The sequence below is a fragment of the Triticum aestivum genome, chromosome 1A, assembly GCF_018294505.1.
Source record: "Triticum aestivum cultivar Chinese Spring chromosome 1A, IWGSC CS RefSeq v2.1, whole genome shotgun sequence".
Taxonomy (NCBI): Eukaryota; Viridiplantae; Streptophyta; class Magnoliopsida; order Poales; family Poaceae; genus Triticum; species Triticum aestivum.
This window is the reverse complement of record NC_057794.1, coordinates 430,355,297-430,379,088: the sequence shown is the minus strand read 5'-3', so window position 1 is coordinate 430,379,088 and position 23,792 is coordinate 430,355,297.

Genomic DNA, 23,792 nt, shown 5'->3' with positions numbered 1-23,792 from the left:
AGCTGACGACCATTACTAGCGGCAGGCAGTCAAGCAGTGGGCTACAGTATGCGGGCATGTCTCGGCCGCCGGCTATGACATCGAGGTGATCGACAACGATGGCCTGAGGTGGGCTATGTCATAGGTTAAGTGGCCCACCCCCAACCCCTTGGGTTCAACCGCCGTTAAATCTCATCCATGGTCCCGCCGCTGATCTCCACTGGCTCACTGTCAACAATTTGCCATCCTACATCACCATCGAGCCCCTATTGTCATTTCTGAAGGACACATTCTACACGCTGGCTTGGGATCCATAGCTTCCAAGTTAGACCTCATTGATGTCTACTACGCAACCTTCTTCTTGTAGACGTTGTTGGGCCTCCAAGTGCAGAGGTTTGTAGGATAGTAGCAAATTTCCCTCAAGTGGATGACCTAAGGTTTATCAATCCGTAGGAGGCGTAGGTTGAAGATGGTCTCTCTCAAGCAACCCTGCAACCAAATAGCAAAGAGTCTCTTGTGTCCCCAACACACCCAATACAATGGTAAATTGTATAGGTGCACTAGTTCGGCGAAGAGATGGTGATACAAGTGCAATATGGATGGTAGATATAGGTTTTTGTAAACTGAAAATATAAAAACAGCAAGGTAGAAAGCTATAAAAATGAGCGTAAACGGTATTGCAATGATAGGAAACAAGGCCTAGGGTTCATACTTTCACTAGTGCATGTTCTCTCAACAATGATAACATACTTGGATCACATAACTATCCCTCAACATGAAACAAAGAGTCACTCCAAAGTCACTAATAGCGGAGAACAAACGAAGAGATAATGGTAGGGTACAAAACCACCTCAAAGTTATTCTTTCCAATCAATCCGTTGGGCTATTCCTATAAGTGTCACAAACAGCCCTAGAGTTTGTACTAGAATAACACCTTAAGACACAAATCAACCAAAACCCTAATGTCACCTAGATATTCCAATGTCACCTCAAGTATCCATGGGTATGATTATACGATATGCATCACACAATCTCAGATTCATCTATTCAACCAACACATAGAACCTCAAAGAGTGCCCCAAAGTTTCTACCGGAGAATCACGACGAAAACGTGTGCCAACCCCTATGCATTAGTTCATGGGCGGAACCAGCAAGTTGATCACCAAAACATACATCAAGTGGCACGTGATATCCCATTGTCACAACAGATACGCACGACAAGACATACATCAAGTGATCTCAAATCTTTAAAGACTCAATCCGATAAGATAACCTCAAAGGGAAAACTCAATCCATTACAAGAGAGAAGAGGGGGAGAAGAAACATAAGATCCAACTATAATAGCAAAGCTGGCGATACATCAAGATCGTGCCAAATCAAGAACACGAGAGAGAGAGAGATCAAACACATAGCTACTAGTACGTACCCTCAACCCCGAGGGTGAACTACTCCCTCCTCGTCATGGAGAGCGCCGGGATGATGAAGAAGGCCACCAGTGAGGGATCCCCCCTCCGGCAGGGTGCCCGAACAGGGTCCCGGTTAGGTTTTTGGTGGCTACAGAGGCTTGCGGCGGCGGAACTCCCGATCTAGGTTCTGTTCTGGAAGTTTTTGGGTACGTCGGTATATATGGGTGAAAGAAGTACGTTGGTGGACCGAAGGGGGGGCATGAGGCAGCGGGGTGCCCCCCAGGGGGGTGGGCGCGCCCCTACCCTCGTGAGCACCTCCTTCATCTTCTGACGTAGGGTCCAAGTCTATCCGGTGGCTTTCCTTCCAAAAATAACTTCTCCAGTTGATTTCGTTCCATTTCGACTCCGTGTGATATTCCTTTTCTTCGAAACACTGAAATAGGCATAAAACATCACATCTGGGCTGGGCCTCCGGTTAATACGTTAGTCCCAAAAGTAATATAAAAGTGGATTATAAAGCCCAATATTTCCCAAAACAGTAGATAATATTGCATGGAGCAATCAAAAATTATAGATACGTTGGAGACGTATCAAGCATCCCCAAGCTTAATTCCTGCTCGTCCTCGAGTAGGTAAATGATGCGGAGTGCTACTTGGCATAATTTCAATGTAAATCTTCTCAGTTGTGGTATGAATATTCAGATCCGTAAGATTCAAGACAAAAGTTCATATTGACATAAAAATAACAATACTTCAAGCATACTAATAAAGCAATTATGTCTTCTCAAAATAACATGGCCAAAGGAAGTTATCCCTACAAAATCATATAGTATGGCTATGCTCTATCTTCACCACACAAAGTATTTAAATCATGCAGAACCCCGATGACAAGCCAAGCAATTGTTTCATACTTTTGACATTCTCAAACTTTTTCAATCTTCACGCAATACATGAGCGTGAGCCATGGACATAGCACTATATGTGGAATAGAATGATGGTTGTGGAGAAGACAAAAAAGGAGAAGATAGTCTCACATCAACTAGGCGTATCAACGGGCTATGGAGATGCCCATCAATAGATATCAATGTGAGTGAGTAGGGATTGCCATGCAACGGATGCACTTTGAGCTATAAGTATATGAAAGCTCAACAAATGAAACTAAGTGGGTGTGCATCCAACTCACTTGCTCACGAAGACCTAGGGCAATTTGAGGAAGCCCATCATATGAAAGTGACAAAACGAGAGACTCTCTATCATGAAGATCATGGTGCTACTTTGAAGCACAAGTGTGGTAAAAGGATAGTAACATTGTCCCTTCTCTCTTTTTCTCTCATTTTTTCATTTTTTTCATTTTTTTTCCTTTTTTTCTTTGGGCCTTTTCTCTTTTTTATGGCCTCTTTTTCTTTCTTTCTTTCTTTTTTTATTAGTTTTCGTCCGGACTCTCATCCCGACTTATGGGGGAATCATAGTCTCCATCATCCTTTCCTCACTGGGACAATGCTCTAATAATGATGCTCATCACACTTTTATTTTTCTTACAACTCAACAATTACAACTCAATACTTAGAACAAAATATGACTCTATATGAATGCCTCCGGCGGTGTACCGGGATATGCAATGAATCAAGAGTGACATGTATGAAAGAATTATGAATGGTGGCTTTGCCACAAATACAATGTCAACTACATGATCATGCTAGCAATATGACAATGATGGAGCGTGTCACAATAAACGGAACGGTGGAAAGTTGCATGGCAATATATCTCGGAATGGCTATGGAAATGCCATGATAAGTAGGTATGGTGTCTTTTTTGAGGAAGGTATATGGTGGGTGTATGATACCAGCGAAAAGTGCACGGTATTAGAGAGGCTAGCAATGGTGAAAGGATGAAAGTGTGTATAATCCATGGACTCAACATTAGTCATAAAGAACTCATATACTTATTGCAAAATCTAGAAGTTATCAAAGCAAAGTATTACGCGCATGCTCCTAGGGGGATAGATTGGTAGGAAAAGACCATCGCTCGTCCCCAACCGCCACTCATAAGGAAGACAATCAATAAATAAATCATGCTCCGACTTCATCACATAACGGTTCACCATACGTGCATGCTACGGGAATCACAAACTTTAACACAAGTATTTCTCAAATTCACAACTACTCAACTAGCATGAATCTAATATCACCATCTTCATATCTCAAAACAATTATCAAGCATCAAACTTTTCTTAGTATTCAATGTACTCAAAAGAGAGATTCACAAATCTTGAATACCAAGCATATTATTAAGGAAATTTACCATGCTATTTAAGACACTCAAAATAATCTAAGTGAAGCATGGGAGTTCATCTATTTCTTCAAAATGAAACTACCATCGTGCTCTAAAAGATATAAGTGAAGCACTAGAGCAAACGACAAACTACTCCGAAAGATATAAGTGAAGATCAATGAGTAGTCGGATAATTATGCAACTATGTGAAGACTCTCCCATTTAATAATTTCAGATCTTGGTATTTTATTCAAACAGCAAGCAAAGCTAAAGAAAACGACATTTCAAGGATAGCACACAACATGTGAAGAAGCAAAAACTTAGGTTCAACCGCTACTAACCTGTTGGGGATATAACTATTTGTGTAAGCTGGCCAGGAGGGGCCGGGTTACGCAAAGAGAGGCTCATCAGAAGCCCAAGACCAAGGCATGAAGATGGCGGTTCACTAAAGGGCCTAAAGGCCCACTGGCGACTTTGAAGCCCGTAAAGATAAACCGCCATGATGGTATAACTTGTACTGTAAGGTAGAAGTAACTAGTCGCCGAGCCGGACACTGTTTATGAGCCGGCCGGGACTCTGTAGGCGACAGGGCGTCAACCTGTGTATATAAGGGGACGACCCGCCAGCGGCTTAGGGCAAGAAACAACTCATCGAGAGCCAGGCATAGCGTATCTCGCTCCCTGGTCATCAAAACCTCAAGCAATACAAACCCAACTAGACGTAGGCCTTCCTTCACCGTAAGGGGCTGAACTAGTATAAACCTCGCGTGTCCTTGTCCCGATTAACCCCTTTAAGCTTCCTAGTTGCGATGGCTCCATGACTAAGTCCTTGCAAAATGAAATCTGTCGTGACAATTCCACGACAGTTGGCGCCCACCGTGGGGCCAGCACACGGTGGATTTGAGTTCTTGAAGGGCAGCTTCGAAGGGCTCAAGGAATACGCAGTTGGCCGGATGACCAAGAGTCGTTGCGGCAAGATCTACATCGACGACGATGGCTGGGGCCCCAATGCCGGCTCAATTGAGTATGGGTACCGGGTCCCCTTTGGCAGAATTCACGTCTTCACCGGCCGGATTGGCGAGCCGGGCCCTGAGCCGGACAACTGCACCGACCTCGTCAAGACGGCTCAGCGTGCGAGACCTGCCCGAGCTCAACCCGTCGTGAAGCGTGCCTTTGTGGGTTGCATCCACAGAGGTGAACTTTCTGAAGGATCTGAAGATGATGGTGAGTCGGCCGTCCTCTCTGACGGTGATTCATCCGCCGGCTCAACAGATTCGCTGTATCAAGCTCAAGATGGTGTGCTTGGGGGCTGTTCTGATGGCAGCACTATTCCGGACCCCTCAGAGTCGCCAAATTGGGCAGGAGTCCTTATGGCTGGCACTCGACCCGGCCAAAATTCTACGGCCTCAGCGGCGATAACGTCCGGGTTAGGAGCAGCCGGGGCAGGAGGCCTGTGCGCTCACCGGCTCAGGTGCTGATGGATCTCATGGATAAACTTACGGCCCTGTTAACTGCTACAGTCATCCCTGCGAACCAATCTGAGCATGAGGCAGAGGTGGCATAGGTTCGTGAGGAGATCGCCCGGGCCAAGGAAACCTTAGCAGCTGAAGATACCATATTAGCCACAGAGCGGGCGGCTTTGGACGCACGGGCGCAGTAACTTCAGGCAGAGGCCTTTCAGCTCACGTTGAACCTGAACGCATCTAATGAGGTAATGAGGAGGAGACATCAGAAGACTCAGTCCCGTTTACCTCAGATTTATGATCATTAGAAAGCTCAGCTAGCAGCCCAGCAGGACTCACCGGCTTACCCAATGACTTCTATTGAGGCGGGTGTTGCTACTAGAACCGGAGGTGTTCCTTGTCTGGCACCGGCTCTACGTAATGTACGTCTGCCCAAGGATTTCAAGGGACCTCGAAAGGTGCCGAATTATACGGCCGATTTACAGCCTGGGGCATGGGTTGAAAGTTACGAGATGGCCATGGAGCTGCTGGAGGTTAGTGATGAAGCGATGGCTAAATATTTCACCATGATGTTGGACCGGAACGGCCCGTTCTTGGTTAAAGGGTTTGCCACCCAATTCCATTAGTTCATGGGCAGAGCTAAAGGCCCGTTTCATCCAGAATTTCAAGGACACTTGCAAGCAATCTATGTCAATTGTGGACTTGATAAATTGTAAGAAAGAGGAAGGTGAATCTACGACTCATTGGGTGCGCCGGGTCAAAGATATAATACATTCGTCTGACAAGATGGATGCCGGCTCAGCAGTTCTCATGCTGGAGAAGAATTGCCGCTTTGAGCCTCTGAGACAGAAACTGGGGCGCCTTAAGCGTGATTGCAATGATATGGGGACGCTGATGGCGGCTTTAGTCAAGTATGCCGATTCTGATAGTACCAAGGATCCCGCGTCTGATGAGGAAAAGACAGGGAAGGGAAAGAAGAACGGCAATGGAAAGGGTCAGCAGCATAACTCGGCGAATCAAGGAGGCAATAAGCGTAAGGTGGACGGTAACCCAGAATTTGTGGCCAATGCACAGGGTAACAATCAGAAGCGCAAAGGAAAGCCACCCCCTCAGTTCGGTGGGTCCGGTCCATCCCTTGAGCAACTACTCAATGAGCCCTGCCCGAAACACGGCACCGGGAACGGACAGCGACTCATTTATCGAAGGATTGCGCAATCATGAAAGCTTTCAAGAATTCTAATATGTTTGATGGTAATCAAGGCCCGGGTGGCGGCTCAGGAGCCGGCGGCTTTCATGGCTCGGGCGGCAGTTCAAGTTCCGGTTTTCAAGGAAACCAGGGCGGTCATAACCAATAGCAGTCCGGTCAAGGAGGACAGCAGCAGCAGCAATCGGGTTACCAAAGCCATCCAAAGCAACTAAATAATGGGCAGTATCACGTGTTCACTACTAGTTTGTGCAAACGTGATCAGAAAGTCCATAAAAGGGCTGTGAATTCTGTTGAGCCGGCAGTCCCTCATTACTTGAGATGGTCAGAACAGCCCATTGTTTGGAGCAGGGAGGATCACCCTCCCCGGGTTGATAATCCGGGTCAACTGGCCCTGGTGGTGGCACCACAGGTTGGTGGTTATAAATTTACTAAGGTGCTCATGGATGGAGGTAGCAGCATCAACATCCTCTATTACAAGACCATTCGGCGCATGGGCTTAACTGACAAGAATTTAAAGACTTCCAACACCGTCTTCCATGGAGTGGTTCCTGGTAAGTCGGCGTATCCTGTGGGTAAGATTGAGCTAGAGGTGGCTTTTGGAGATGAGCATGATTCTAGGGCTGAAAGGTTAACTTTTGAGGTGGTCAAAATCAAGAGTCCATATCACGCTTTGTTCGGGCGGCCGTCTTATGCCAAGTTCATGGCGCGGCCGTGTTATGTTTATTTACAGCTCAAGATGTCGGGTTACAAGGGCACCATCACTGTGCATGGAAGCCGAAAGGTGGCCCTGGAGTGCGAAGAAGGCGATGCGGCTTATACCAAGTCTGTCTGTGCAGTAGAGGAGCTCAAATTTTATCAAGATAACGTTGACCCGGCGGATATGACCTCCCTCAAGAAGCCGACTACGGAACATGACCCGGCCATGAAGTTTAAATCGGCTGCAGAGACTAAGCTTGTTGATTTTACTCCAGGCGATTCGTCTAAGCAATTCAGCATCAGTGCCAACTTGGATCCTAAATAGGAAAGCGCGCTCATCGAGTTCATCTGTGAGAACCGGGACATCTTTGCATGGAATCCTTCTGACATGCCGGGTGTACCGAGAGGACTCGCTGAGCACACTCTTAATATTGATCCGAAGTATAAGCCGGTCAGGCAGTTTCTGCGGCAATTCAATGAGGAATGACGAAAAGCTATAGGAGAGGAGGTCGCCTAGCTCTTGGCGGCTGGGTTCATTGTCGAAGTTTTTCACCCGGAGTGGTTGGCTAACCTGGTGCTCGTGCTCAAGAAAAATGGCACCTGGCGGATGTGTGTGGATTACACGGACTTAAATAAGGCTTGTCCGGCTAATCCTTTCGCTCTCCCCGGTATTGATCAAATCATTGATGCTACGGCGGGTTGTGCGCGTTTGAGCTTTTTGGATGCATACTCTGGTTATCATCAGATCAAGATGGCAGTTAAGGACCAGGAGAAGACGGCTTTCATCACTCTGTTTGGAGCCTTCTGCTATGTGTCTATGAATTTTTGGCTTAAGAGTGCCCAGGCGACTTATCAACGCTGTGTACAGAATCGTCTCCACAATCAGATCGAGCGCAATGTTCATGCTTATGTGGATGACATAGTGGTGAAATCCAGAGAGACAGAAACCTTGATACCTGATCTCAGAGAAACCTTTGACAATCTCCGGGTTTACAAAATGATGCTTAACCCGGAGAAGTGTGTATTTGGTGTGTCGGCAGGCAAGCTTTTGGGATTCTTGGTCTCAAACAGGGGCATCGAGGCTAATCCGGAGAAGATTAAGGCAATCACTTCTTTGGCTAAACAAGCATGTATCAATGATGTTCAGCGACTGGCGGGTCGTGTTGCTGCTTTAAGTCGGTTCATAAGCCGGTTAGGTGAGAAGGCCCTACCGCTATACCAACTGATGAAGGCAGACACCTTTGTCTGGAGTAATGCTGCTAATGCTGCTTTTGAGGATTTGAAGAGGCAGTTATCTGAGCCGCCGGTTCTTGCAGCTCCCATTGACAAAGAGCCTTTGCTGTTATATGTGGCTGCTAATTCACGAGCCATCAGTGTGGCAATTGTGGTAGAGCGCAAGGAGGCTGGCAAGGAACATCCGGTTCAACGGCTGGTTTATTATGTCAGTGAGGTACTCATCAAGTCAAAATAAAGATATCCTCATTGGCAGAAACTTGTTTACGGGGTGTTCATCGCAAGCCGGAAGCTAAAGCAATACTTCCAAGGTCACCCTATCACTGTGGTAAGTTCTGCCCCCTTGGGAGACATTATTCAGAATAGAGAGGCTACAAGACGAGTCGCCAAGTGGGCCATCGAGCTCGGGCCTCATGGTCTGAAGTACGTACCACGCACTGCCATTAAGTCTCAAGATTTGGTGGATTTCATCAATGACTAGACAGAGCTACAGGCACCTGAGGAGAAGCCCGATAACACATATTGGACTATTCACTTTGATGGGTCCAAACAGTTGGAAGGCTCGGGGGCTGGAGTCGTGTTAACTTCCCCTCGAGGTGACAAATTTTGTTATGTGCTCCGGCTTATGTTTCCTTGTACTAACAATGCAGCTGAGTACGAGGCCCTACTCCATGGTCTCCGGATGGCCAAAGAGATGAACTTGAGCCGGGTAAGATGCTTAGGAGACTCAGACCTTGTGGCTCAACAGGTGTCAGGCAAGTGGGACTCTAAAGATCCCCTTATGGCGGCTTACCGTCATGAAGTTGATGCTGTGGCTGGACACTTCAAGGGTTATGTGGTGGAACACATTGATCGAAGGAAGAATGAGGCGGCTGATGCCTTAAGCCGGCTGGGATCTTAGCATAAGCTAGTGCTGCCTAACACCTTTCTTGATGTTTTGCATAATCCTTCTGTTAAGTTACCTACAGAGGAAGATCTGGCAATACCAGACCCGGAGGCACAACTGGTGGTGGCTCTCCATGTTATCCCAGATTGGACAGTGCCTTATTTGGCTTACATGACCCGGGGAGAGTTGCCTGAAGATGAGACCTTGGCAAGACAAATCGTCCGGCGGTCCAAGTCCATGACAATTGTCAATGGCGAGTTACATCACTGCAGCGTCACTGGAGCGTTTCAACGTTGCGTGTCACCTACAGAGGGTCAGGAGATCCTTCGTGAGATTCATGAAGGCGATTGTGGTCATCACGCCGGCTCAAAATCTCTTGTGGCCAAAGCGTTCCGTCATGGGTTTTATTGGCTGACGGCTCATGCTGATGCAGAAGATCTGGTCAGTAAATGTGACGGATGTCAGAAGTTCTCACGACGAGCCCATGTGCCGGCTCAAGAATTGAGGATGATTCCAATTACTTGGCCATTTGCAGTCTGGGGGCTTGATATGGTCGGGCCTTTCAAAAGGTCTAAAGATAAAAAGATGCACCTCTTGGTGGCGGTTGACAAGTTCACAAAGTGGGTGGAGGTGGAGCCAGTCAGTAAGTGTGATGCAGCCACGGCGGTCCAGTTTATGAAAAAGAGTTCTGTCAACGAGAGCATATCCGGCTTGACGTTTCGGTTGTGGCTCATCCTCAATCCAATGGTCAAGCAGAATGAGCTAATCAAGAGATCTGGAGGGGTATCAAGCCCCGGCTCTTGGTCCCCTTGCAGCGGACGCCGGGTTGTTGGGTGGAGGAGTTAGCTTCTGTGCTTTGGAGCATCAATACTACACCTAACAGATCTACAGGTTACACGCCTTTCTTTATGGTGTATGGAGCAGAGGCAGTCCTGCCAAGTGACATCCGTCATGACTCACCCCGTGTGGCGGCTTATGTTGAAGCAGACAACAAAAAAGCTCGGCAAGACGCACTTGACCCGTTGGATGAAGAGCGAGACTTGGCAATAGCCCGCTCGGCGATTTACCAGCAAGACCTGCGCCGCTACCACAGCCGCCGGGTTAGGTCCAAAACCTTTTAGGAAGGCGACTTAGTGCTCTGACTCATCCAGGATCAATCTGACATGCACAAGCTATCCCCTCCTTGGGAATGACCCTTTGTGGTTAGCAAGAATCTGAACAACGGGTCATACTACCTTATTGATGTTCGAGAGCACAAAGACTCACGTAAGTCGGAGGAGGAGACCCGTCGGCCATGGAATATTGCTCATCTTCGGCCTTATTATACTTGAGCCACCGGCTCTAATATGTATATATTTATACTATGTATATTACATAAAGCAATAAAGCAGGTCCTCTGTCCTTTTTTCCACCCCCAAAAAAGTTTTATGTGTTTTCTTTGTCAGGTGGTGGAGGTAACCAAGGAGAAGCGGATCATATCTGAATCCGGCTTTCCTTTGGTCCGGCTTATGATCATATCTGAATCTAGCCATGATCACTTGGGGGCTTCCTATTCAAACATAGGTCGTATTTGAACCAAAGAGAACATAGTTGTCGATACCCACTTGATCGGCATACTACCAAACCCACTTGGGGGCGTCTTGATCATATTTGAATCATAGCTTAACCCCTTTGGGTCTGACGTGGATCGTATTCGAATCAGTGTCATTAAACAACTCTTATGGTCACTTGGGGGCTTCCTGTTCAAACATAGGTCGTATTCGAACCAAAGAGAACATAGCTGTCGATACCCACTTGATCGGCATCGCCACAGCCACTGGGGGCTAACAGATCGTATCCGAATCTTAGCTCAACCCCTTTGGAACGGTTCACTGATCGTATTCGAATCAGAAACCCTTGAATTTTGTTCATCATATTTTACAAGTATCAATATTGGATATCTTGTGACCCTCTTGAAAACATAATGGAGTACATTGCAATCCTTCGGCTTAACATTGGTTACAACAGATTGTTAAGTACCAGGTGAACTTTTACGTGCCAATTTTCAAGAGTTAAACTTACCCCCAGGGGTTGGCTTATGTAAGCCGGAAAAGTAACCATAAGCATCACAGGTATATCATTATGATTACGTCTACTAAGTTTAATCATAAGTTGGTTTTCCTATAATTATTCGGTGTATATTCCGGGTTATCAGAAGCTTATGTGACCCTCAAAGCGATAAGTCGCCAAGGGGTTTTCTGTTTGTCTTATGTGTAGGGCAATGCAAGACATTTCTGCAAAGACATAACAAATTCATATAAACTACGAAGTGCATAGTGACGGCGGCTTATGCAAGTATTAAGGGCCATAAGCATGCGCGAAGGCATAAAAAACTCAAAGTATTTTCTACTCTATTACAAGACTCCCCGAGTCTGAATGATGCGGCATTGTTTTTCTACAACGACATAAGCAGGTGGCGCTTGGCAATTTACTCTTGGGGTTGACCTGAAGCTTCCGGGTTATCCTTCTCCGCCTCTCCGCCGGCTGCTTTGTCCTGGAAGGATGATGAGGCCCAGTCAATGCCACTCAAGGCCTCAAACTCAGCTTCATCATCGATTAAGCCAGTTGGATTGACGTCAGGGGCAAAAGTGTGCTTATGAGTTGGAGGAACCAGGCTGACTTCATGGTAATGAGGTGTTGGAATCCTCCGGTTCTCCCTATCGTAACCTGGCTGATATTTGGTCAGATCAGTGTCATTCCCAATAAGAGTACCACCGGGCGTATGTCTTTCACACAGGCGGTAAAGTCTGCCTCATCAAATAAGGTGCCATCCTCCTTTAGACTCGGGTTTCCAAGAGCGATGTCGGTCGGGTCTAGTTCTGGAATCCATGCTTTAGCCAGGCTCAACGCTGCTATAGCCCCGGCTCTCGTGGATGCCCGCCTTAGCTCTTGAACCCACTGAGGGAGTACGACAAGTCGTTTCAGCATGTCTTGAAGGAGGTAAGGAACGCCATTAGATAAAGCAACAACGGCCAGAGCACGTTGTGACCCAGTGTAAAGTTGTTCCACCAGTGTATACACTGCCTTCAGCTTGATCAGCATATTTTGCTGAAGGTTGGTACTCCTGGGGCCTATATTGTTAAAAAGCATAAGGTAAACCGGAGATAAGAATTAAGGTATTTATCAACGAAAGGTTTTGCAGTATTTAAGTTTTCATATATGGATACTTACCAAAGATTGCTGAGACCATTTGAGATATCTGATCCTTTAAGCCGGACAATTCGGTGTTTACTTCTGCAAGTGATGTTTCTACTGTCTCGGCCCGGGTCACCAGTAAGGCTTTTTCGTCAGCCTAGATTTTCTTATCCGCTTCAAAGTTCTTCTTCAACTTCTCTTGTTCAGAGACGCTGAATTCAAACTTGGAGTTGGCATTTTGAATTTCAAGTTCCTGGGCTGACAGGCGGCTCTTAAGGTCAGCAATCTTCGATTCAAATTGACTTATGGTGGCCTGCATTATCCTAGGTTACAGTCAGAATCATGATAAATAATTTTAAGTCCCAAGCACTTTGCAAGCAAACATACTTGACACTTGGGGGCTAATGTGTACTGAAGCTTTCTAAATTATTAAGCCTGTCCTGGATATTAAAGCCCCAAGCATTTTGCAAGCAAAGATGCTTGGCACTTGGGGGCTAATGTGTATCGCAAGTCGAAGGTATTGTGTTACAGCCGGTTTAAATATTTCTTTTTTAAGTCGGGCAAGCAGCTCTAACAATGTTTCTAAGTCTACAGCATATTTATTCATAAGCAATAGACTTGGGTGCTGGTACAGTAAGTATGATTGAAAGTAAGGAAGCGTAAGTTATACCTCAGATTTTTGCTGTATTTGCTTCACCATGTCAATCTCCAGGTCACGGCTGCTTTGCACCTGGTTGATGTAGCCTGAGACGATCTCTCCAATACTCAAATGAGTATAGTCGGTGATATCCATCTTGGCCTTACGGCGTTCTAGCAACTCCTCTTTAGCCGAACACTTGGCAAGGACAGTGGGCCTGGCCGGTTCAACGAATTGAGCCTTGAGAAATTCCACTTCTGGGTCGGCCGTTTTAACCGGGCTAGGTGCTTCGGGTTGACAGAACCATCAAGAATATCTTCAGCAGGCGAATCAGACGTTGGTACTGAAGTATCCTGAGCTGGTTCAGATGGCGGTTGATGTGTGGGAGAGCCGGGAGCAGCTGTGCCCAGTTCCAATTCAGTCACCACAGGATCTTGGGCCAGCTTATCTTTCTTTGTTTTCTTCCTCGGCTTCACTTGCACACTATGGACAAAGCGGAAGAATGAGTAAAGGAACATGAGGAAGGAAAAATGTAAGGTAAATAAATTGATATTACCCAGGGGCAGTCTTAAAAGCTGGCATGTTTGATTGCATAGACTCGCTGGATGAAGGAGATGTATCCTGATAATTGGAGTTAAATGAATTGAGAGGTTGACGGATTAGACCCGCCAAAGGTAAAAAAGGGGATAAGTTGGAGATAACCTCAGTCCGATGCTTCCGGGTTACGTCAGGCAAGCCGGAGGAGAGCTCTGCGTCCTTGCTGGTTCGGGTCTGCCTCCGGCTTTCAAATTGCTGTTGCTTCAAAAGAAAGTCAGGGTCTTGGTAAGCCAAAGGATGTGAAAATCTTACTTTCCGGGTTACTCTTCGAATTTTCTGACGCGGCAGAGGCTCGGAGTCGGAGGAGATTATAGTTACCTCTTCTTCGACAGGTTGGTTGTTTCCCGTGTCTTCCTGAAAGAGGAATCATGTCAGTGAAATGATGATAAAATGGTCAGGGAAGTCTAAAAGTTACCTCTTCTTCATTGTCATCGGAGTCATCAAGTTGAAGCATCTCCGAGGCGCTTGTTTTTCTTTTCCTGGAGGTGGTAGGCTTGGCGGCTTTTCTATCGGCTTTCTTAGCAGCCCTGGCCAGTTTGGCCGCCTCATGGTCATAATGAACCTTCCAGAAGCTGTCTTTTGCCTGAAGAGAAGTTGAGAAAGGTTATAAGTAAAAGCAAGGTATAAGCATAGTAAAAGGTAATAACTGGGACTTACTGCAGGGGCCGGGTTTTGTTTGCAGAAAGGCAATAACCCGAAGGCATTGCTGGTCACTGTACCCTCCTTTAACAAAGACTGAGTGGTCGCCTCCACTACATCATCTGGTAAGTCGTCAGGGCTATGACATTGAGGGTCATCTTTCTCGCCTGAGTAATTACACATTAAGCCGGGGCGGCGGCTTAATGGAATTATTCTCCAGGCAACCCAGACTCGGACCAGGTCAATGTCATCCAAGCCGTTCCCCAAAAGAGCTTTAATCTTCTTGATCTTGGGGATGAGTGGCAGACGTTCAATGGCAGTCAATTTATCCGGCAGCGAGTGAGTAGATTCAAGGTGCAATGCATGGAAGCCGGGCAGCGGGTTTTCACCAGCCGGAGAAGAATCCTGGCAGTAGAACCATGTCTGGTTCCAGTCCTTTGGATGACTCGGCAATTCAGCATAAGGGAACAGGCAGTCTCTCCATCTTTGAATCAATATGCCACCAAGTTCCAGACTGGGCCCGTTGGCACGCTCATTCTGCTGGTTCAGATAGAACATTCCCTGAACAAAAGTAGGCTGGGCTCTTCTCCAAGGTAGACCTCACAAAAAACTTGGAAGTTGCAGATATTTGACACAGAATTGGGCCCGATGTCTTGAGGTCTTAAGTCAAACAAGTGCAAAACGTCTCTAAAGAATTTTGAACCGGGTGGAGCGAAGCCCCAGATCATGTGATCTGTAAAGATTACTACCTCCCCTTCTTTGGGATGAGGTTTCTCCTTGGACGGGTCAGGAGCACGATAAGACATGACCTCCTTCTTGGGCAGATAACTAGACTTCACAAATTCGGACAATTTACTTTCCGTGACAATAGATGGGACCCAGTTACAGGTCACCGGAGGCTTGACAGCTTTGGGTGCCATTGTGTAAATCGACGCCTACAACAAGATAAAGGAAATTTTCCGGTTTAATAAATAACCCGGAGGAAAAACGTTGTGGGTTTCTTTAAGATGGCGGCTTAAGAAGGGGCCTAATGACATACAGGTAACTACGTGATATTATTGACAGTTGCAGGTATTAAAGATGTTTAAGATTTTCTTAAGTCGCCAGAAGCAAGCGATGCTAACAGCCGGTATCATCTTAAACCGGACACATGAATTACTATGACTGAAGCAGAGTCAACAAATGCAGTTTTTGGCTAAGTGTGGAGCAAACAGGTTTCATAGATTGCAGATATTATTTTGGATCAAACAATGCTCCGGAAAGGAAAAATTCCTAGACCTAAAAACAGGGCAGATGAGTTCATACACTCGAAGGGAGCTTCTACATAAGGGAAAACATATCAGTTTTGCATTCGAGATAAGCACAAAGCAATCACCGCAGCAGTTCTATCTTATTCAATGATCTGAACAGGGCATCAGAGGTAAATGCATCAAGGGTCCGCCGCTGGCAACGATGAACACCGACAACTCGATGAGCGCCACAATGCGGATCTAGGAAAAGGGAAAGGAAGGAACTTATGGATGTGGATGAGCTGCGGAGATTCACCGTCGATTTCTGGTCAGAGTCAGGTCGATGCAGCGGCCTGAGTCGGTGAAGACAAGGGGTTCGACGGCGGCGGCGGTGGAGCTCGAGAGAAGGCAAGAGGAAGAAGATGACTGAAAGAGGGAAGAATGGAAGACCTAGGTCTCCCTGTTTATAAAGAAGGCTGACCGAGATGGCGAGAGAAACGAGGAGACCAAATGCATCATTATCTAGCGGCCCCAACGCCTCGATTTTCGGGAGGGTCGGTAAAGGCGGAGATCTGTTGAAGATATGATGAATTAAAGTTTTATCGAAGATGACGTCAGATGATTTAACCCGGAACCAGATGATGGCTCACGGCGGGTTACAATTTTCACACAAGAGAGAAGACTAAAGGCCAGTTCAAAAGGTTTTCAAAGATTGACATGAACCGGTTCAAATCAATCTGGGGCCTAATGTTGGGGATATAACTATTTGTGTAAGCCGGCCAGGAGGGGCCGGGTTACGCAAAGAGAGGCTCATCAGAAGCCCAAGACCAAGGCATGAATATGGCGGTTCACTAAAGGGCCTAAAGGCCCACTGGCGACTCTGAAGCCCGTAAAGATAAACCGCCATGATGGTATAACTTGTACTATAAGGTAGAAGTAACTAGTCGCCGAGCTGGACACTGTTTATCAGCCGGCCGGGACTCTGTAGGCCGCAGGGCGTCAACCCATGTATATAAGGGGACGACCCGTCAGCGGCTTAGGGCAAGAAACAACTCATCGAGAGCCAGGCATAGCGTATCTCGCTCCCTGGTCATCGAAACCTCAAGCAATACCAACCCAACTAGACGTAGGCCTTCCTTCACCGTAAGGGGGTGAACTAGTATAAACCTCGCGTGTCCTTGTCCCGATTAACCCCTTTAAGCTTCCTAGTTGCGATGGATCCATGACTAAGTCCTTGCAAAAGGACATCTGCCGTGACAATTCCACGACATAACCGATAATTGTTGAAGGAGAAAGGTGGGATGCCTACCGGGGCATCCCCAAGCTTAGATGCTTGGGACTTGTTGGAATAATATCTTGGGGTGCCTTGGGAATCCCCAAGCTTGAGCTTTTGTGTCTCCTTAATTCCTCTCATATCACTGTCTCCTAAATCTCGAAAGCTTCATCCACACAAAACTCAACAAGGACTCGTGAGATAGGTTAGTATAAACCAATGCACAAACCTTATCATACTCTACTGTAGAAAATCACTAAAATCATTATTCAACATTGCATACTAAATGCCTCTGCATATTTAGAACTCCCATCATCAAATGGAATCATTAAATAAGCAAACATATGCAAACAATGCAAACATAACAGCAATCTGCCTAAACAGGAGAGTCAGTAAAGAATGCAGAAAAATCCATACTTCCCTAGCTCCAAAAATTATAAAAGAAAATTCCCACTCTAGTAAATTTATCAGAGCTCATTATGCAAAAGGTTTCAACATTTTATCACATTCTGACTTTTCTAGGGAATTTTTGCAACAGCGGTGAACTTTCTGTTTTCAAACAGCAACATGCATACTTGCAAAATAAGCATGGCAAAAGCTATCCTTGACATTTTTATTGAAAATAGAGATGCAAAACATTAATCTAAATGACAGAAAGAAAAAACTAACAAAAGGAAATGACTCTCCAAGCAAAACACATATCATGTGGTGAATAAAAATATAGGTCCAAATAAAGTTACCGATGAACGAAGACGAAAGAGGGGATGCCATCCGGGGCATCCCCAAGCTTAGGCTCTTGGTTATCCTTGAATATTACCTTGGGGTGCCTTGGGCATCCCCAAGCTTAGGCTCTTGCCACTCCTTATTCCATAGTCCGTCGAATCTTTACCCAAAACTTGAAAACTTCACATCACAAAACTTAACAGAAAACTCGTGAGCTCCGTTAGCGAAAGAAAACAAAACACCACTTCAAGGTACTGTAATGAACTCATTCTTTATTTATATTGGTGTTAAACCTAATGTATTCCAACTTCTCTATGGTTTATAAACTATTTTACTAGCCATAGATTCATCAAAATAAGCAAACAACACACGAAAAACAGAATCTGTCAAAAACAGAACAGTCTGTAGTAATCTGTAACTAACGCAAACTTCTGGAACTCAAACAATTCTACCAAAATTGGAAGTCCTAGAAAATTTGTTTATTGATCTTATTCAATTGGAATCAGTATTTTATAACGTTCTGGTGATTTTAAACAATTGTTTTCGTGAACAGAAAGTTTCTGGAATTTTCAGCAGGATCAAATAACTATCATCCAAGAAGATCCTATAGGTCTTACTTGGCACAAACAATATTTAAAACATAAAACCACATCTAACCAGAGGCTAGATGGATTATTTATTCCTAAACAGAAGCAAAAAGCAAGAAACTAAAATAAAATTGGGTTGCCTCCCAACAAGCGCTATCGTTTAACGCCCCTAGCTAGGCATGATGATTTCAATGATGCTCACATAAAAGATAAGAATTGAAACATAAAGAGAGCATCATGAAGAATATGACTAGCACATTTAAGTCTAACCCACTTCCTATGCATAGGGATTTTGTGAGCAAACAACTTATGGGAACAATAATGAACTTGCATAGGAAGGTAAAACAAGCATAACTTCAAGATTTTAAGCACATAGAGAGGAAACTTGATATTATTGCAATTCCTACAAGCATATATTCCTCCCTCATAATAATTTTCAGTAGCATCATGAATGAATTCAACAATATAACCAGCACCTAAAGCATTCTTTTCATGATCTACTAGCATAGAATTTTTATTACTCTCCACATAAGCAAAATTCTTCTCATGAATAATAGTGGGAGAAAACTCAACAAAAGAACTATCATGTGATTGAAAGTTAAGATCAAGATGACAAGTTTCATGGTTATCATTATTCTTTAGAGCATACGTGTCATCACAATAATCATCATAGATAGGAAGCATGCTTTCATCATAATAAATTGGCTCATCCAAGCTTGGGGGACAAAAAATATCATCTTCATCAAACATAGCTTCCCCAAGCTTGTGGCTTTGCATATCATTAGCATCATGGATATTCGTAGAATTCATACTAACAACATTGCAATCTTGCTCATCATATAAAGGTTTAGTGCCAAACATTTTATAGATTTCTTATTCTAACACTTTGGCACAATTTTCCTTTCCATCATACTCACGAAAGATATTAAAAAGGTGAAGCGTATGAGACAAACTCAATTCCATTTTTTGGTAATTTTCTTTTATAAACTAACTAGTGCTAAAACAAGAAACAAAAAGATTCGATTGCAAGATCTAAAGATATATCTTCACTTACCTAGCCTCCCCGGCAACGGCGCCAGAAAAGAGCTTGATGTCTACTACGCAACCTTCTTATTGTAGACGTTGTTGGGCCTCCAAGTGCAGAGGTTTGTAGGACAGTAGAAAATTTCCCTCAAGTGGATGACCTAAGGTTATCAATCCATAGGAGGCGTAGGTTGAAGATGGTCTCTCTCAAGCAACCCTGCAACCAAATAGCAAAGAGTCTCTTGTGTCCCCAACACACCCAATACAATGGTAAATTGTATAGGTGCACTAGTTCGGCGAAAAGATGGTGATACAAGTGCAATATGGATGGAAGATATAGGTTTTTGTAAACTGAAAATATAAAAACAGCAAGGTAGCAAGTGATAAAAATGAGCGTAAACGGTATTGCAATGATAGTAAACAAGGCCTAGGGTTCATACTTTCACTAGTGCAAGTTCTCTCAACAATGATAACATACTTGGATCACATAACTATCCCTCAACATGCAACAAAGAGTCACTCCAAAGTCACTAATAGCGAGAACAAACGAAGAGATTATGGTAGGGTACGAAACCACCTCAAAGTTATTCTTTCCAATCAATCCGTTGGGCTATTCCTATAAGTGTCACAAACAGCCCTAGAGTTCGTACTAGAATAACAACTTAAGACACAAATCAACCAAAACCCTAATGTCACCTAGATACTCCAATGTCACCTCAAGTATCCGTGGGTATGATTATACGATATGCATCACACAATCTCAGATTCATCTATTCAACCAACACATAGAACCTCAAAGAGTGCCCCAAAGTTTCTACTAGAGAATCACGACGAAAACGTGTGCCAACCCCTATGCATTAGTTCATGGGCGGAACCAGCAAGTTGATCACCAAAACATACATCAAGTGGCACGTGATATCCCATTGTCACCATAGATACGCACGGCCAGACATACATCAAGTGTTCTCAAATCTTTAAAGACTCAATCCGATAAGATAACCTCAAAGGGAAAACTCGATCCATTACAAGAGAGAAGAGGGGGGGAAGAAACATAAGATCCAACTATAATAGCAAAGCTCGCGATACATCAAGATCGTGCCAAATCAAGAACACGAGAGAGAGATCAAACACATAGCTACTGGTACATATCCTCAGCCTCGAGGGTGAACTACTCCCTCCTCGTCATGGAGAGCGCCGGGATGATGAAGAAGGCCACCGGTGAGGGATCCCCCCTCCGGCAGGGTGCCAGAACAGGGTCCCGATTAGGGTTTTGGTGGCTACAGAGGCTTGCGGCAGTGGAACTCCCGATCTAGGTTCTGTTCTGGAAGTTTTAGGGTACGTCGGTATATATGGGTGAAAGAAGTACGTCGGTGGACCAAAGGGGGATCCACGAGGCAGGGGGCGCGCCCCAGGGGGGTGGGCACGCCCCCTACCCTCGTGAGCACCTCCTTCATCTTCTGACGTAGGGTCCAAGTCTATCCGGTGGCTTTCCTTCCATAAATAACTTCTCTAGTTGATTTCGTTCCGTTTCGACTCCGTCTGATATTCCTTTTCTTTGAAACACTGAAATAGGCATAACACAACAAATCTGGGCTGGGCCTCCGGTTAATAGGTTAGTCCCGAAGGTAATATAAAAGTGGATAATAAATCCCAATATTGCCCAAAACAGTAGATAATATAGAATGGAGCAATCAAAAATTATAGATATGTTGGAGACGTATCACTCATCAACGGCGACCACGAGGAGGGCACCCTCTTCGTCTCTTCCGAGGGGAAAGAGCCCATCTGCTCTTCCAAGGGGAAAGCGCCCGTCTGCGACATCAGGGAGGGCACCCTACAGACGTGCTCTTCCAAGGGGAAGGATCCCATCCGCGACAACATGGAGCGCATCCAGGGTCCATGCTCTTCTGACAGGAACGAGCCCATCTATGACAAGTGAGGAAACCCATGATTTGTTTTGTTGTGCCTATTCACAGGGGAAACCCATGATTTGTTTTGTAGAGTCCCTTTTGTAGTTTATTGCTATATCTGGTTGTTTGCAGTATGCCTTGTTTATTTCAGTTGTTCATAATGTGATGCTCTATATGTGCAATTATTTACTATGCAGTACATTTCATCAATCCAGTATTAAACATACCGATAGGAATGCATATATTTGCTTGCTGTTAAGCCTATTATAGCTAGCATATGCCTCCTCTAAAGGTTTTTAATTGTTCGGTTGTTTGTAGTTAGCATATGTCTAGTTCCAAATGCTATCTTTGCTTGTTCGTAGTATGCCTTCTTTATTCCGGTTATTCACAACATGATGTTCTATATGTGCAAGTATGAACTGCGCAGTTCAATTTCATCACTACCAGTTTCAACAATACCACTATGAATGACTACATTTGGTTGTTGCATCTTGTAGTTAACACGCCTTTCCATTTTTATTTAACGATAACCAGTGTACTTAGACTGGCACAATACCAGTTTGAATGACTATGTTTGCTTGTTGTTAAATGTTAGGCCTGTTGCAGTTAACACACCTTTCCACTTGTTTTGCTTTACTAGCGTGCTTAAACCTGCACACTGAAGCTATCTTTTGGAGATTATTTTGTCTGCCATGGATAATTTTGGTTGATGTTTAGCCTGCTGTGCTTAACATGCTTCTCAATATACCTACACAGGACAATTTTGGGAATGACTGCTGTTTTCCATCGAGTTTAGTTTCATCCCATGGCTTATATATGCTCACTGTTTAGGATATCGGTAGTTGGTACCATATAGGTCGGGGGCTGATAAGGGACTAATCGTTGAATCGGACTTTTAACCGAATATTTCTGCAACCCATTTATCGTTAGGTTAACTAGGGCCATATGCAATATATCAGAGGCTATATAGCAACATGCACTATACTTACACTATTAGGGAAAACCCTAGCAGTAGCGTGGGTTTAATACCTATCAGTAGCGCGGGGACAGGCGCTACTAGTAAGGCGCTACAGCTAAAGGTTAGCAATAGCATGGGTTGAACCTTGCTACTTCTATATCGACTTAGTAGTAGCGCTTCCTCCAAAGAGCGCTACTGGTAATTACTAGTAGCGCTTCTCCCAGCACACGCTACTACTACTATTTCGTATTTTACTTCTTTATTTCATGTTGTATTCATATACCTTTATACAAGTTTTCATACTGCGGCAATTTAGAGATTGTTTTTACATCATAATGAGTTATTACATCACTGTAAGAAAGAACCATGGACTAGTTTCAAGTGGATGCACATCCACTTGAAACTAATCCGCGGTTCTTTCACCCAATGATATAATAAATATCATCATCATCATCATCATCATCATCATCATCATATCATTAACAACTTGTCATCATAATAAATCATTGTCATATAACACCTCCTCATGATCATCGTTTTCATCAATGAGACATCACATAGCAAGTTGGTCACATCATCAACTCTAACACATTGCACCACATAATAAACATATTGTACCTCATAGGACCTACTACATTCTCTTAGGTAAAATAGCATAAAACAAGATAGCCGCTAACTCTCCATTATGGAGAATGGACATTATCCTATCCCAATTCTCGCCTTTCGCACATTGTTCCTTCCAAGAACCTCCTTACGACTGTCCATACATTTTTCCATTCTTTGATTATCATGTGTTCATCGGTTTTAGAAATCCGGTGTGGACAAGTGAGATTTGTAGGATAACCTGGTTGTATGTTCAAAACATTAAGGCGACCATTCTAATACATCAAATGAGGCAGATAATCCATCAGGATTTTCTGTTGAAAAACATAGTAATAACTTCATAGTTAGCAATGATGTACTAGTTTTAGAAGTATGCAAAAGATGCACGGATGTTGTAATAGTAAAAAATCTTACCAGGGTATCTCCATGGAAGTTACCGTGGTTCAACACGTGCACTAGTGGCATGTATTGACCATAATTTGGAGGAGTATGATAATAGGTATTGTAATTCTTAAGATCAGTACAATATGCGACCAGGTGATTTTTCTCCTGATAAGTTAATTCAGAGCCATCGGTGTAGTACGTTCTGTCTACCATGTTCCGCACATTGTTTGAAGAATGAAAATAAGCTGTCAATGGAAATAAGCTGTCAACTATTTTGAAATAAACAATATAAATTAGTTAATAACTATGTTTGAGAAACTCACATAGCAGTAGAACTGGAAGCGTATCAACAAGGACCCAAATGTCCATATTGTCTTGGTTGATTTCAATATCACCAAGATCCATGGTGACAAGCATACCCTCATAAAAACCATACATCTTGTGAAGTGCTTCCCAATTTTGGCAACCAAAATGGGTTACGCTTTGAGCATTGTACAGATTTACTTCAAAATCCATACCATGATGGGTCCTTAGGTGAATTTTCTTTGTTTCAAAATTTTCATGATCTTCAAAATCCATCCTCTCCAAGACATAGCGTCTTGCATGGCATGGGATAAGCTACTCGAAAGGTAAAAGATGAAAATTACACGTTCAAATAGTTGAAGTCATGCTTAATTACGAAAAAAACACTTCTCGTTGTTGCGTACCGTTTCAACATCGAAGGTCTCCTCGAGCTTAATATTGAAGCACCGATCTTCGTCCAGGTGAGGCCTGTCGCACAGACCTTGATTGTCGTGGCACCAGCTGCACTCCCCCGGGTGACTTTCGTCGTCCGATGACGACATTTGCTACGTTCATAATTCCAAGATTAAACTTGTACAATTAAATATATGTACTACAAAAACTAAATGAGATC